Raw genomic sequence first — 17,309 nt, 5'->3', positions numbered from 1 at the left:
AGCCCCCAGTGCACTCCTAAGTCAGTCGAAAGACCAGACACTCCAATTTTCACGCCCAGATAATGATCCTGTAGCGTAGTTTACCCATATCCCGTATCGAAAACAGATGCAGTTACATGTACGGACCCAAATGCAGATCCAGATTGAGTTCGAGCAGATCGAGATCGAGTTCCTGTCCTATAGCGAGCGAGTTGTTTACCTTGATTAAGTAACTAAGCTAGCAGCACCCGTAAGAGCAGTCTCAATAGCAGTGGTTGAAGGACAGATAGCAAGGCGAGGCAGCGGACAGGCACACAGTAAGGGGGGCTGCGCCATCCATACCCACGGATAGAGCCCATCCCAAGCGCATCGATAGTTTACCAGCCACTCCCCTTACCAATCAAACCTAACGCCCACTGGACACTATAGTATGACGTTACGTTCCGGGCTTACCTACTGTTATTTTCTCCTTTGCATGTGATAATCTGATTCCCTGCTTTGATCCTTCCTCATAGGGAGTAGCAATGGAGGCCACAGAGGCAGAGGTAGATTCACCAGAGTGGCATCCCGGCCAGTGCCATCTGGCGGTACGTGAGCTATATCGAGAGTCATGTCCCGCGGCCTCACGCCACACCAAATCTAGCTAAGCGTACAACAAATCCTAGGCTAAGCGACTCGCCCAAGTTACAAAGTAATAGCTGGTAAATTCATCTATCTTCAAGCTTAAAGGAGGATTCGGGCCTCAAATACGACTACGACTACAACTCAGAGACTTGGTAGGCGACTCATACGACTCAGAGACTTGGTAGGCATTCAGAGAAGAAAACATATTTTGGTAGGCGAATTGAACTTTCCTCTCCTTATCAGTCGAGCCCCCTAAAGGGTCCTCTGGTAGGTGGCGAAAGACCAGCAGTTTGGTAGGAGAAGGAGCGAAAAGCCGCTAGTCATAGCCAGGAGTACTAGCCAGGAGTACTAGTCGATCATAGCCAGTCTTAGCCTTAAGGTATAGCCTTAGTACTAGCCATAAGATACTAACTAGAGTACTAGCCTTAGTAAGTTCCTTAAGGTAAGTACTAGCCATATGGACTTAAGAGTGAAAGCCATAAGGTAGGGTAGAGAAATTAGCTTTATTTCAACTTGCCTTTCTCTTTAGTGCTCTCTTAGAGTAGAAGTAGCTGTAGTTCTTTCTCTTTTTAGTAGTGCTATAGACCCTTTCTCTCTCTATAACGACTAAATTAGCTGTAGTTCCACTTGTTGCTCTTAGCTTTAGTTAAGTTTTCAATTATCTTTCTAATGACTCTCTCTCTATGGAACTGGGCTATTCCATGGAACTGGTTGTGTCGTTTAGCTAAGCTTTACTTATAGGTTAGTATCTATGATAAGCCACACTCTCTCTATCAACATGTCTAGCTCTTGCCTAGCCTGGTTCAGTTCATAAAGCAGCTGACTTACGGTTCATAAAGCTTAGTTGTACCAGCAGCTTCCTTATTTGTAATACCCTAGCAGCTTCCTTAGTCGTAGTTTCAATCTAGCTTGTCTCGCCATACGTTCACGTTATAACAGCCCTCGGTTTCTTTCTCCCAGCTTCGAGTGATTTCGTCAAGCCTCGGGTTCAACCAGCAAGCGAGAACAAGCCCTTGGTTCATCGACCAGCCTTTTGAATTGAGGGGAAGAAATCGATCTATCATTCATGGCATAATAACATATATAATATATGCATTCACTCTCTCTCGATCGAATAGGGTGAGGAACGAACGCTCGACTATAAGGATGCGTAAGCAGGCTCGACTGTTAAGGACCCTTTAGGGGGCTCGACCATAGGGAGAGGAGAGGACCCTTTAGGGGGCTCGACTGATAAGGATGCGTAAGCAGGCTCGACTGTTAAGGAGAGGACCCTTTAGGGGGCTCGACCATTAGGGAGAGGAGAGGAGAGGGACGAATGAATTCATATGGGTGAGGTAACGTGTGAGGTCCGTTAGGGGCTCGACTGATAAGGATGCGTAAGCAGGCTCGACTGTTAAGGACCTTTAGGTACTCGACCATAAGGACCTTTAGGTGCTCGACCATAAGGACCTTTAGGTGCTCGACCATAGGGAGAGGATGCGTAAGCAGGCTCGACTGTTAAGGAGAGGACCTTTAGGTGCTCGACTGTTAAGGACCCTTTAGGGGGCTCGACTGATAAGGAGAGGAGAGGGAGAGGATGCGCAAGCAGGCTCGACTGTTAAGGAGAGGACCCTTTAGGGGGCTCGACTGATAAGGAGAGGAGAGGGCCCTCACCATATGAATAGTGAGTGACCCCTAAGAAGTAAGGGCCCTTTTTTTGACTTATTTGCCCCCCCAAATTAAGTCAAAAAAAAATAAGTAAATTGAAAATTAGGAAAAGTGATCAAAAGCAAAGTTTAAGGTCAATTTTCAAATTCAGTAACTAATGTACATACTTCAGTAACTAACCCTCTTATATATAACCCTCTTATATATGTTAACGCTATCCCCTTCGTTACGCCTTCCCCCTATAGAGCTGCTATAGAGTTGTCCCACCTCACCAATAGCAAGAATTCGGGATCTATACTCTCCCAAACCTAAGTAACTCACTGCCTTATTCTCTGAGTCGTTTTTCTCTGAATTGAGGAGGTGTATAAATAATGGGTTGGGGATGTTTATTATAGCAGTTGTTCCCTGGCAAAGGAGGAATCCGGATGGTGGCCGGCAGGTCTGTATTCGGTGGTAAAGAGAAAAGCCAACTGCGGTGGTAAGTACAGTGGAAAGTGCGGTGGACTGAAAGGGCTATGAATCGTTGTATTTCCCCACGCTAGTGAATGAATAGAGTGAGTGAATAGAGTGAGTGATGTATGTTACTATTGGGGAGATAGCTAGCTATGTCTGTTACTATCGGGGAGATGGCTAGTTATGTGACTAGAAGGATTGATTTCTTGGGCTGGTCAAGGAAGGCGTAACCTTGTCACCCTGGATCTTGTGACGTGACCCTAGTAACCCTTCCTAGAGAGAGTAATGAGACTTAAAGTACAATAACTCGTGCTTTGAATCCTAACTGTTAGGGCTTTCATTCCGTAACCATTTTCGAACGCCTGTGACCTTTCTTATAGATATTGATTTATATGCTCCCACATAGTGTCATCAGGACTGTAGCAGGTCCATTGAACCTTTACTAGGCCGATGGCTCAGTCTTGGAGCACCTTGATATTCCTAGTTTAAGTACCAGTTCCAGGTCCAGCAGCATAGACAGAAGCGGATCCAGTTGAATAAGCAGCTGATTAAGCCATTGACGCAGTAGCTGTAGGATAGGAGGGGGTCTCGGGCCCGGGACCTTGCCTAAACAACTGGGAGGGGCTGGCCTGCCTGCCTTCCTGCCGGTGAGAGCGGATCGAGAGCTTGTTCAATAACTAATTGCAGAGCTAGTTTCAGTTGGACCCGTTCCATCTATATTATCTAGTTTCAGTCATTTCATTTGAACCGCCATCAACATTTGACCCAGAACTAGTTCTTTTGATCCAGTAGATCCACCTAGCCAGATAGCAGCAATACCAGTAGCATCACCTGTACCGCCAGCGACATAATGACGTATATAAGCAACACCGGGAGCAAAGGCTACGGTTGGGGCAGAAGCAAGGGTGGGTGCACTAGTATATCCAATTCCAGTAGCATCCCTTCGGCTTGGTAGATCCAGCAGCATAAGAGGCATAGACTGAGTAAGAAGGCGAGAATAGGCAAAGGTTGGGACAGAAGCGCCCACCCTCTGGAGCAGCCTAGCCATATCGAGATCCAGAAGCAGAGCCTTAAGCAGCAGCTGATCCGGTTGATTCAGTTGGTTAAGCTGTTAAGTATGCTATTTCTTCTGATCTTGATCCAGTTGGTTAAGCAGCTGATTCTGTTGACTCAGTCAATTCTGTTGATGCACTAGAACCAAAGCGAGCAGTTCCACTACTACCAGCAGTAGAGATAGAGGTTACGGCAAAGTAAGATACGGACGCGGATCCTACAGAGGTATAGGCTAAGGCACCAAGAGCAAAGGCAGGTGCAGGGGTCAAAGCATACCTTCTATTTCGAGATCCAGATGAAGAGTTTAGAGGGCCAGTGAACCGGGTAGTTTATATAGCAGCTTAAGAAGCAAGGGAGCCAGCATTCGAGTCAGGAGCAGATATTGTAGATGATGCGTATCCTGGGGGGAAGGGCAGTTTACCGAGTTTATGCTCCCCTATAGACAGCTAGAGATCGAGCTTACCGGGTTTCAACAGCACCACCAGCAGCAGCCCCTGTACCAGTTTCATATCCTCCAGTCGATGACCTTGAACCAGCACTACCAGTAGCACCCTCGCCGGCTTGCCCAACATCTCTTACTACAGTTCGTATAGCAGCATCAGTGGAGATTTGATCTTTCATAATGACATAGATAATATCTAGAATTACCGCTTTCTTCTCAAAGCATATAAAGGAGGTACCCATGCTACCATGCCGTATCTAGCCCTCCTAATTGATAGCCCGGTGAAATGGTGGTAGTTATATATGAGCATATGGATGCGCAAGCAGGCTCGACCGCTAGCCCCCCCACCCAATAAGTAAATTGAACATTTCTCGATGCATGCCTCTGGAAAACTACCGCAACATAGGCTGGCATAGGCTGGCTTATGAGCTTGCTATCGAGTCATGCCATAATGACATATATAAGACACTACGATCTGACAAAGAGAGGATGCGTAAGCAGGCTCGACCAACGCCCCCCACCCAATAAGTAAAATGAACTTTTTTCAGTAATAAAAAGTAATCCTTCACTCCTCAGCGATAATGCAGTCAAGAGAGAAGCAGGAAAGAAGGCCAGGTTCGCGTTCTCTCTCTATCATCTTTATACGCCCACTTTCTGTACTGAAATTACCATATCGATAGGACGCGTTCATTCGCACTCTCTTCTCTATATCATTTCGCGACGCCACCATTGCTTACTGAATTTACCATTCCAAGCGCGGGCTCTACCTGAGAAAGGTGTTAACCAGCCGAAATCAATTGGTGATTCAGATTCTTCCTAGCCTGATAGATATGATCCAAAGGAAAAGGCTCAAGGCTTATGGTGAATGGTTCGTGTGGCTCTTGTTAGTGTGGTTGGGAAGGTCAGTAAGTGTGTTCCCGCAGTGTGTGTTCTTTTCTGTCCGCTCTATCTCGTTCATTCTGTGCCATCCGGTCAGATGGCCGCCCGCAGTGTCTGTCGTGTGTGGCTAATCGGTGGGAAATGAGTGGTCTTCCTTCGGTGGTTTCGTTGGTCGGTTTCTTCTCTCTCTTATCTCGAAGCATAATCTATCTCTCGACGGTGTCTAGCGTGGTGTCCAGGCATGTCACCTCCGAAGTATAATAGTGTTGTCCAGGCCTAGGGTGGGGTGTGTTGGTCGACGCCTCCCTCCCGGCAAGTCAAACTAATCCAGAATAAAAGCAAGTAAGAAAACAAGATCGCCTGCCTGTTGGGTTGCGGCAACCACGCATAGTAAAGAATGTCCTAGCTTCAGGCAGGTTCTCTCTCTCCCTTTCTCTGCCAAACTAAAAGCAAGCATCCGGGGGGATCAAGCCGGTTCCCTAAAGCCTAAAAGCAAACGGCAAGCATTTCCTCAAGCCTCAAAGAAGCATAAAGCATCCGGATTCGTTCGTCAAGCCAGCAAGCATAAAGCATCCGGGTTCGATCGCTCCTCTAGCAAGCCAGCAATCCGGCCATCCATGCCGTTTCTTCGACCAGCCCGCCATCAATTAATCAATCGCAAGCGCGCCCGCCGTTTCATTATTTATTATCCCAGCCGGTTCTTATCCCAGCCCGTGGTTTCTTGGGCCCGCCCGTTTCGTATCTTCTGCCAGCCCGAGCATCCGGGTTCGTCTAGCAAGCAAGCAGCAATCCCAGAATCCTAGCTGTGCCATTCCCCTATCCGTTCGAAACGTTGTGAAGTACCAATCTTCAATAAATAAAACATCACTTTCAAAGTGAAGTGGGTTCACCCTCAACTTGCCTTCATCGACCGAAGACCTGATATCGACCTCAATTGAGACCCGTCGATCTCTTCTTGCTAACTGAAAACAATGAACTTGACGGGGATTGCTTGCTGGTCGGTTGCTGGCTGACATCCAAAGCTGACATCCAAAGCTAACATACCCAGGTTCCTCATCTCACGATACCCGAAAGAGAGGTATATGATCTGCTCCCGGTTTCTCTGCTGACCGGTATATTTCGTCAGAGGTGTTGTCTGCGAAGGAAGGTGGACCAATAGAGAGAGTCAAAGTGCTGATGGATAAGTATCGGAGCTACCAAGCGAAAGTACTTGGTCGGAGATATGCATATAACTTCAGCAGCGTTCTATCTTTCTTTAATGAAGGAGGGCCTTTTATAAAAAGGGCCTTCCCTTCGATAAAAGAAAGAAAGATTACCCCCCTTATGCTTCACCGGGGGCCTATACGGTACGGGGGGGGAAGAACTTCTATTTTGAAAGGGTACGAAGTTGCTCGACCAACGGGCCGCCATCGGAATTGCTCACCCACGATTTCGTTCATTTTGTTTGAATCATAATCAGACTTCAAGAACTTATCTTCCTTAGCGGATGTTTGAGCAGGCTCCCCTCTTAAATAGTGGAATTGCTCAATCTTGAAGCATAATTACATATATAATATATCTCATTCTAAGGTGCGAAGCCGCTTGTCCCTCCGGGGGGAAAGGAAATTGACATACACTAAAGCAGCTTAACTCTATCTATATGGGGTAGGTGCTTAGGATCCACACCACCTATTGAAATGACTGGGCACTGTAGGTCTGGAACCCAGCAGAGGTCTTGACACTTGAGGTCTGCAACTTGAGGTCTGGACATAGACACGGCCTTACCTGCGAGCAAATCAAATATGGGGGGCACTTACTTCCTTCTCAGCGGACTTATTGGACCACTAGTTGTTACAATGTGACTGGGATATACGGGCCTATTGAGACCGGATAGCAATGACCTCACTCTCAGCTTTGGGCTATTTCCCCCTTCCTTGGTTACAGCTAAACTTTTCTTTCCGGTATCACCCCATATGACTGGCAGCTCTGGGGATGTATTACATGGATTCATGAGATGGATATTACCTTACCACTTCATACTGGTGGGACTACATCACCCACCTCCCCAATAATCACCACACCTGATGAATGGCTCAACCTCGCCTTCCTTAGGTGGTAAGTTCTAGCTAATGATGGGCTTATTTATTGGTTCACATATTGGTTCACAGACAGACAACAAGACGGCATTGGTGATTCCTAAACAGAAAAGAGGAAGCCATGGGGGTTCATTGACCTTCTCCTATTCTTATTGATCTCCTTCCTGTTCACGTCGAACTGTGCAACTTGGTGGCATGCCTATAGGGTCTCGGCAACTAGTGAGGACAAATCACCTTCCTGGGACGGGGTATTGAGAAAGAACAGTTCACGTCGGACTGGGCATGGTGGGGTCACCACAACTTGTCAAAACACCTTAGACCCTGAGAATCCGCTGCCTTCGCTCCTCACCGGGGATTGAGGTGGGTGAGCGCTTTCGCTCCTCACCCTTCTGCAGGCATTGAACCTGCTTCACACCGCTTTGATGGCGTGGTCGGCACCCATCAATCGATCAATCACGAAGGACCTTGTCCTTGTACGTGAAGTTATGAATGAGATATGTCATTATGCGTTCATTCATTATATACGTAATTACGCTTTAGCAGACAATCTATGGGCATATGTCATTACGCATTTCCCCTGCCGAGCAGCCGATTCTGCTTCATATTCGATTCGCGCCATTAGAGACGCTTTAGCAGATCATGCATATATTATATACGTAATTACGTCATTGTCGCTCTTATTCTCTCTACGCGTCATTTCGACACTACTGGAAGAAGCAGACACAGTGCATATATTATATATGTCATTATGCTATCGAATTCATTATTCGATCGATAGAGCGTGAATGCATATATTATATATGTCATTACGCTTTCTTATCAATGCATATATTATATATGTAATTATGCCATCGCCGGATGAATGAGGGAGATTCAAAGCATATATTATATATGTAATTATCTCTCTTATCGGTCAATAATTACATATATAAAGAATGACCCACGGGAAAATTATTGCTCGATTACCGGGGAGAGTGAGAGGATGCTACAGCAGGCTCGACCATAAGGGTGCGTTAGCACGCTCGACTAAAAGGCCGCCATCAACTTGAAGAACTAAACGCCATCGCTCTTTCGACAGCGCCCTACCTACCCTACCTCTAATGGGGACAAGCGTTATCAATGCACAGGCCACGCAGTATCGCTCAACCTAATGCGCCCACCTCACCTAATGCCACATAATGTGGGTAATTCTCGTTAGCGGTATTCATATCCCTCCCTAATTGAGAAACATCATCGAGAGACATAATGCTTCATAAACCCTCGCCCCTCCGTTCCCCCACCGGAAGATGTTTGTCGGCTGAGACACCCTCGTTCAATGGGGGGGCCAGAGACTGGAAGGAGCCTTGGCGGTAGAAACTCATTACCTACTGGGATATGACAGGATGCCGATATAAAAACCTCATTCCCCGCCAGACCAGTAAGTTTACAAAGGGAAGTTCTTATTTACAGGAAGGAGGTTGTTCCAATAGCCCCAGGATGTTTATTATGCTTGATAGTAATTGATCGATATACCACATCTTCCCAAAGAGGCGTGATGCACGTAGTGAAACGACTGAAAGCCATACATAGCCTGTCAGAGACAGAGAGAATATGCCACCATAGAGGCATATAAAGAATAGCGTGGATAAAACAGTATCTAAAGTACAGTAACGCGTTAGCTTTATAAGTTATACTGTAGTCATGCCCTAAGCCCTAGTCCAATCAACAAGTACTACGGGATTCATTCTACACACTTTGCTTCGTCGCTACGCTTCAACCTGGGAGACAAGCTTCGCTTTGCTACGCTTCCACCATCAAGCTAGGCAATATTTCATATGCAATAAGGGAACTAAGTAACTTATTGGGTGAGGGGCTTTCATTTCGGTCACTTTCATTCAATGTCAACAGACAGGTCGGGGGGATCCATAGGTCAGGTAGGCACCCACTCCAGATTCTTCACCTTAGCTGCCATTATTCCAAAGTTATTTGCCATTGTCGAGTAGTGGCTTCTCTGTTCTTGCACGAAGGATTTCATTTTCAATTATGTTTCCTGTGCATAACCACCAGTAGCATAATAAGATATGGAAATAGGAGCATAGCCCGCCCGGACCAACAAGCGAAGGCAGAGTGAGTAAGGAACAAAGAAAGCCTTTTCCGTTCTTCCATTACTTCACTGCCTTAACAACCAGGGGTGGGTTTAAGACCTTACCATGAAGAAGCTATTACCATAAGCAGACGATGGGGTGGGTTTATGCCCAGGATTGATAGAGCTTACCTTCTGAAGAAGAAATCATGCTTCCTTGCACTAGGAAGCGCAAGCCCCTCCGGGACCTTCTTACCGCCTTCTCTACAATGCCTACTGTACTTATGTGCGGGGGACCCCGTCAACCTCCCCCCACAGCTTGCTTACTTTACACAGTGTTACGGGGGGGGGAAACAAACAACCTTAACACGACCGGAACGGATACTGGCCCGTACCTCAGGATAGTGATAGAGAGATATGATAAGTGCATGACCCGAAGAGAAACTCTTGTCATTGTAGGGTGTTTTCGGTCGACCGAAAAACGTCCCCTCTCCCATATGCAATCAAAGAGAGGGGGAGAAGGATGATAGAGAGATAATGTGAACAAGGAAAAGACAGCTACGTAGAGAAAATCACGCCAAAAACTATACCATTTGGGTAACTAGAGAAAGATATAATGAAGAAAGCATAATTACATATATAAATAATGACCATCAGTGTAGACCGATTAACTTACTCGATCTTCTCTTCCCTTCTCTGGGGTGAGGTATAACCTTTCGCTCTTTCGTTTAGAACCAGGCATGGCAGATTGCTAGCCTACCACGGATAATTCCGCTTTTTCCTTGGTTCTGCCTTCTTTCCTTTAGAACCAAGCCAAGCTAGGCTCACTTGGCTTGCCACTGATAGTCCCACTTTTAGAACCAACTATACTAGGATATCTAAACCAGGAGCAAAGTTTGGGAACAGGAGACCGATAAAGACACTGGGATAAGGCTATCGTAATCGACAGACTCGACTAAAACAGCAGAGGTATTGCCTCATTATAGTAGGGAAAAAGTTGGCCTCAGAGTTTTCCTGAGGACCATTTTCCTTAATGATAGACTGTAGATTTTGGGGCTCGTAGACATATGATAAAGCACCCACTGACCTCCTGCTCCTAGAACCTAGGCAGAGTGAAGGAGATTTTCTATTGGGATTAAGAATCTCCTCAATAGGATCTTAACCGCCCACCCCTTCTAAGGCCAAGACCAGTAAGGACGAACACGACCTTTTGGGTAACCCTTTTTCTTTAACGTCCCGTGCCTCGTTCTCTTAATAAGGAGAGGGGGCTCGACTGATAAGGAGAGGAGAGGGACGGAGTCACTCACTATTCATATGGTGAGGGTCCTCTCGATGGCGGCCCTTATGGTCGAGTACCTAAAGGTCCTATGGTCGAGCGCCTCCGGTCCTTAACAGTCGAGCCTGCTTACGCATCCTCTCCTCTCCCTATGGTCGAGTACCTAAAGGTCCTTAACAGTCGAGCACCTAAAGGTCCTCTCCTTATCAGTCGAGCCTGCTTACGCATCGAATGCCTCGGCCCGTCAAATATTTCTCGAACGACAACCATCATTTAATGCTTCTGAGCATACATTATGTTTCAATTTAACATATATAATAAAACTGATTCATCAACTTAGTAAACCAATTGTAATTATAGCGAATTTTGTAAATAGACTTCTAATTTTAAACACACAAGTTAAATTGTAACAATTTTTTTCTTTAAATTTTTCAAATGAAGAGGAGGAAATGTAACTTTCCATAAATAACTATGATTTGTCCATTCATAAAATCAGTTGCATGAAGAACAAATTTCAATCAATTTCATGAAGAATAAATTTCAATTTCTTCATTGAAAATTTTGTGGTTCTTTTTGTTAAAATAGAAATGAGAATTTCGTACCTGTGATACCTTGAGGTGAGAAAGATTTTGGAATTTCTCTTATCTCTATCCTATTTCGATCCAGATTTTCATGACCTGGAAATCATGAACCCTTAACATTTAGAATTAAGTAAAAATTTCTTTGAGACACTATCAATAAGCGCTGCATGATTTCTATTACCTTGACACGACATGGATCTAGTGCGCATTTCCAGCCGTAATGATCATCAAGGAAAAAATACAGTACACTGCCAAAACACAAAACCTATAGTTCAACAAGCAAAACTAAGAGCCAGACGTTACAAATCAATTCCAGAAAATAATACATGGCATACATACAAGCGCGTGAAACAGAAACATCTCATACTGGCACGTATTTGAAATATAAAGAAATTCCAAGTAGAGGAGAAAGATCAATCCAATACCGACAATTGAAATATAAAGAAATTCCAATGACAGAAGAATGATCAATCCAATAGCAGTCTGAATATTATGAGAAGAGGAACATACATATTTTAAATCAACGGAGCTATGAGTTGGCCTGGCTGAATGAAGGACAGTTGGAGGAAGCGGGGCTGGGTGTTTTTCCAGAGAAATTTAAATGAAATGTAGCCACAGCCTTCTAGAATAGGTGTTTTTTTAAAGAATTTTAAATCAACCGAGCTGTGAGTAGGCTTGGCTGAACATCATTAACATCATAGGGCGACGCAGATATACCTCTGGACATATCCACCAACTTGCTATGAATATCTCAGATTTAGCTTCTTCAATTGCCGAAGCAATAGCTTCAAATGTAGTTTTGCCATCAATAAACCACTGAACTTCACTGCCATCAGCAGTCAAACCTCTTGGTGGGGCAAAGGATCCAAAACGATGAGGATGACACCATCCTTCAGGAGGCCGTAGCCCTGCATCATTAATTGCTGCCACCCAATCACGAGCTTTACCAGATCCCTTTGTCCTTATCTTCACAGTCCTGTTACCACACGTTACTGTATATCCAAAACGCAAAGGATTGCGTTCCTTGGTCAGCTTTGCTGGAAGTATCTGGCCATCTCCGTTTCCATCCGAAGGAGAAAGAACGTCAAAGATAATAATATCCAAAAGAGTGGCATCAAAGGGATCTGCCAGGAACCCAGGTTTCAGCATAGCCCATACCTTCTGCCAGTTTTCATTGGAACAACAGCAGAGCCACCAGCAATTGTTACATTTTGTTGACTCCTCTTCCGTGTGGATCTTTGGAAGATGCCTAACCATGACAAACTCCTCTTTAAACTTAGGCCCATACTCCGGCATAAAAGAAAGTTTGGAAACCTCTAAGAACTTGCAAACCTACTTTTACTTGGATGGGTTTCCTCTTGGTATGAGGATACCAGTTCTTCATCATGTTCATCTTCTTGGTATGAGGATACCAGTTCTTCATCATGTTCATCTTCTTGGTATGAGGATACCAGTTCTTCATCATGTTCATCTTCATCGTGCCCTTCCTCTACTCCAGCTGTGTGCTCTCCAATACCGATACTCTGGAGCCACTCTTTAAATTTTAAGTATGAACATTCTGCAGGTGGGCTGTAGGATACTTCAACAGGAGGTTTGCCATAAGTGTTGCCGAAATCATGTTTCAGGACAATAATAGAGAAAGAATTGTTGGCAGGATAGTTTATAGGCCTGCTGACTTCAATGTATTCTTCTGGAGAATCATTGAATTTGTGGTTCAGGAGATCTAGATCAACGCTATCTTTTCCATCGTTGAATGGAGATTGAAACAGCAGAAGAAGTATCAGACTAAAGCTGATGCCATTCTTTAACCACTCTGGAGCCACTCTTTAACCTGCTCCTGCTTCTCATGCAGCTCCTCAATACTGCCAATTTAGTCGATTCCAGTTTGATTTGCCACAAGAAATTGTCCAGCAGATGAAAATGCCCACAAAACATCTGCACTTCAGCATTTGAAAAATACCAGCGGCGCTTCTCTTCAGAGACGGTTGCCCGGGGCAATTCCTCCTCAATATCAGAGACTACTCGATCTGGTCCTTCTCCCCAGCTGCTCTAGAGTTGTTATCTCCTCATAGCAGGAATAAGGGTGATCCTTCCAGTCCAGTGGATAGGCGGAAATAAGAGGCGTATAATTGGATAACCGGATAGATTTCTTTTTTGTACTGGTAGATATAGGCGATGAGGTACTATCAATATGCATAAGTATTAGACCCAGCAAATTCTGTCTATAACCGAGTGGGTCAAAATGATTCTTCAAAGCCTAGAAGAGTCCATCCTAGGTCTGGATATGATGTGCTATTGAAATAGCAGATGAAGAGGACTGTAGATCCACCACAAAGGTTGGGGTAACTCATGTATCCATTATTGCTCCCTCCTACATCTATACACCCAAATATGTGGACATCGCTCATCATTACCATCCTTGAACCCATGGCATTTGGCCTTCAGACTCGCTTGTCTCCATCCATTCATCATCATTCACATGGCACCTATCAATTGAAGGGTGTAAGGGTCATGTATTTCCCCTTAGGGGTTGGGAACACCTAATAGGGTTGTTTATTAGCCACTTCCTAGGGAGGTAACACTATTACGATCTTAAAGCCCCAAATTTGGAAGAGAAACACATTATGAAATCTCAATGTGCCCTTGATAAACAAGCTTGGTTCACGTAGATGCACTAATGAATAATGAATTATTGTACCTGATGGTGAGGAAGCACATTGGATCTTATATGTAGTTGACAGGTGGTCTCATCATGGGTTGGGCAACTTAATTGGTGGGCTTGGCCTCATCATGGGTTGGGCAACTTAATTGGGGCCCAAGCCCACCAGAGACTCATATTGACACCCCCAAAGGAAGCGTTGAGAGCCATGGGACTCCATCATGTGTTAGAGCATCATTTCATGCCATGGGAACCTTCATTGCACCCTAAGCAGTTTGTTCATTCCACCACATTTTTCACGAGATGATGCACTTGGACTAGTGTACCCTGGCCGGCTTAGCATATTATTGCAATTAATCCAAGGGCCGTAGGAGGTTTGTCTCGCCCTTGAGACATGGGAGGGCAAGCACCATGTCAGAGCCCTCATCATTGGACTTTAGAGTAGCAAATGCTTTTCTATCATCAAGAGACCCATGAGACCAGTTCTTATGCCCCAAATCCAATTTGGGGCCCCACATGATGACTTGCATGGAGACCAAGGTGTCATCCCCTTGTTCGATATTTATAGAGCCCTCTCTCACAATTTGGCACAAAGAGGAATCCACGGTGGACCTGTAATGGCCCCACATCAGCATGATGTCATCAATTCGACTAGTATTTGGGTGGCTAATTTATAATTTATGAAAGATACTTGGTCGGCTTGTTTATTGCCCATTATTTTAATGTTTTGGGGGCTAATTAGGTTAATTTGACTTAGTGATGTTCATATAAATAGAACTCACTCATTTGTGAGAGATTATCATCATCACTTGGATTCTTCTTTTGTAAAAGAACTAGCACTTTTTCTTTGGAAGCTATTGGAGGGCTTCCATTGTTTCTATCGATCTAGTGAGGCCTAGCACTAAGTTGCTACATTTTGCGGTAATAGGAACCTTATTGTGTACATGTTAAAATTGGCAACTAGGGCCAAACTCCATGTGGGTCACCTTATTTATGGCAGCTGATATTTTTCCTAGATTCCTCTTGTCGAGAGGTGTAGGATTGATCTAAATATCATCCAATTCCGACAAGTATTTATGGAGATATGAATTTATTTGTATTTACTTGACAAATTGTCAAGGTCGGCCAGTAGCGAAAAGTGTGGCACACATGCCCAGCAAATCATATAAGTACAAGTGAGGTTGATTCATTATCAACTCATCTCATCTCAACTCATCTTCTCTCTCCTCATCTTATTGGGCAAGCAAGAAGGACGAATTAGGGCAGCCTCTCTCACAAGTGCAAGAAGAAGGACGAATTAGGGCAGCGTTGACATTTCTAGGGTTGTGTTGACCACCTTTGACCTAAAAGTTGACAAGCATTCACTGGTTAGGGCTGACCACAGATTGCTGAAATTTTGACTACTATTTTGACTGATTATTGTGGACTGTTTTGCGCTGCTGAAAATAGTTGTTGAAGACCGAGTTCTTCAAGTGTTGGGTGTGGAGCCTGATTATCTTCTGTATTCAAAGGTATCGCCGCATTGGACCCCAGTTCGTAATGGGGCAGCAACGCTGCCCGTAAAATATTCGCTGCAGGGGGGTCTAGGGGGGCAGCTGCGACCTTTGGGAGCCCCCCCCCCCCCTTGGCGGGGGAATCGGGGGCAATGCCCCCGAAGATAAATAAAAAATAAAAAATAAAAAATAAAATAAAAAATAAAATAAAAATGTAAAATTGCCTTGTAAAATGTTGTAATTTCGTAGTCAATCTGGGCCATTCATTAGGCGGAGATTTGACGGTAGAAGTTATGTTTAATTTAGTGTTTTTTGCCCTAGAAGGCGACCCCTCGCTATATATGAGGGAATTGTATTACGTCTATGTAGATCTATATTCTAGTGAGCAAGAGAGAGGAGATTGAGAGCAAAGAGGGAATTACAGCAGATCTGTTGTAGGTTGTATCTCTTTAGTTTGCTGGATAATATAAAAGGAAGGACTAGTTGTTTCTCCATGGACGTAGCCCAAACTGAGTGAACCACGTATATCTGTGTCTCTCTTGTTTTATGAGTTTTTTGTGTTTATATTTCTGCAATATTTTGTGTTCCATTGCTACGTAATATACAATTTACTAACATAAAGTTGACTAGAAGTCAATCCGGGGTTGTTTTGACCAAGTTTGACTTTGCTGATTTAGGGTTTGTTGCTGCTATTATAAAATTACAGAAATTTTAATTGTATTATTTCTCTCTGCTGAACTATTGAATTTTAAAGAAGAATTGATCAAAGGGTTTCCCCGCATTGGGGTTTGTTCTTGGCTAGCCGCCACATCTTGTGTCTCTTGTTTTGGCTTGTTTTTTGTCGATCGTTTAATGTTCTATCTGCACTTTACTTTATGTTTATATGATTTCTAAACAGTGGCTAATAAAAAGATTTGAAGTAAACTGCTCTAAGCATAGACATACCATAATTTAACATGGTTTCGGAGCTGAGGTGAAGACAAAGCCCAAGCAAGAGCAAGAGCTAGAGCAATCACCGAAGGTTGTTGAAGCAATCTTAAAGAAGTCATGGGGTCCTCAGCACACTTCCCCGCTGAAGACAGACTCCGTGAGAAGTCTGACTATCACGGATGGAAGATGTCTCTCAGTCTGAGACATTAGAAGAGCAGGAAGTGTTGGACCATGTGAGAGGCAGAATTGTTGAGCCTCCATCAAATGCCTCTGTTGCTGCAAAGAACAAGTGGACCAGGGGAGAAGTCAAAGCAAAGAAGATCATCCGGGACTCTATCGACAAGCACCTAGTGGCCTATGTTTCCAAGCTGACCACCTCCAAGGAAATCTACGATAGACTGGTGAGTTTATTCAAAGTTAATGATGCAAATCAAGTTTTGTTCCTTAAAAATAAGCTGAAGGAAATTAAGAAGGGCAAAGATGAGAGTATGAAAGCATATTTCTTAAGGACCACCGAGATCAAGAATGATCTCCTACCTATTGGGAAAGTAGTTCCTGACAGGGAAATGACTATCACAACTCTCGGAGGGTTGCCACCTGAATGGTATATATTCAGAACTACTCTTCTCAACAATAATGTAATTCCTGGATTTGAGGAATTGATGGCAAGATGCATTCAAGAAGAAACAAGGATGAAAGAGCAAGAAATGCCCACAGTTGAAGGCAATCCCTCTGTCTTTTCTTCTCATGCTAAAAGAAGAAACCATTATGGGGCTAAATCCAAAGGAAATGCGGACCGAAAGGTGGAAGAAAAGGACGATGTTACAATTGCAACAAAATGGGCCATTATGCGAGGGAGTGCCCTGATAAAAGGGACTCACACCATGACGATGACCAAAATCACTCTCAAGGCAATCAAAGGAACGGCAGGTCCAATGGCAAAGGTAAAAGGAATGCTGGAAATCAAGAAAGAGGTCAACCCTTCAAGAAGGCAAGAAACTCCAGGTATGAATCTAACGTTGTTAACAATAAGCAAGATGAATATTATCTACCAGCGGCCCTCCCTACCACTGCTCCCCCAGACTCGCTGGGAAATTGCCTTATTGAGAGTGGTGCCTCAAGGCACTTCATTGGTTACAAAGAAGCTCTCTCTAAT

At 44.4% G+C, this 17,309-nt stretch overlaps 1 protein-coding gene across 1 annotated transcript in view; it reads right to left on the bottom strand.

Moving 5' to 3' along the window:
- Window positions 1–11,091: 11,091 nt before the first annotated feature.
- LOC149255213 (LEAF RUST 10 DISEASE-RESISTANCE LOCUS RECEPTOR-LIKE PROTEIN KINASE-like 2.5) overlaps window positions 11,092–17,309 on the bottom strand; it is a 62,446-nt gene continuing 56,228 nt past the window's right edge. Inside the window, exons 5-6 of the transcript XR_016267211.1 lie at window positions 11,253–11,319; window positions 11,092–11,167 (exon numbers count right to left, since the gene is read on the bottom strand). The gene's annotated coding sequence lies outside the window, so the exon portion shown is untranslated. The remainder of the gene's footprint in view (window positions 11,168–11,252; window positions 11,320–17,309) is intronic.

This window comes from Pinus tabuliformis, chromosome 7, assembly GCF_031772625.1.
Source record: "Pinus tabuliformis cultivar Carrire ecotype Pingquan chromosome 7, CPIR1, whole genome shotgun sequence".
NCBI lineage: Eukaryota > Viridiplantae > Streptophyta > Pinopsida > Pinales > Pinaceae > Pinus > Pinus tabuliformis.
This window is presented reverse-complemented; position numbering and strand designations above follow the sequence as displayed.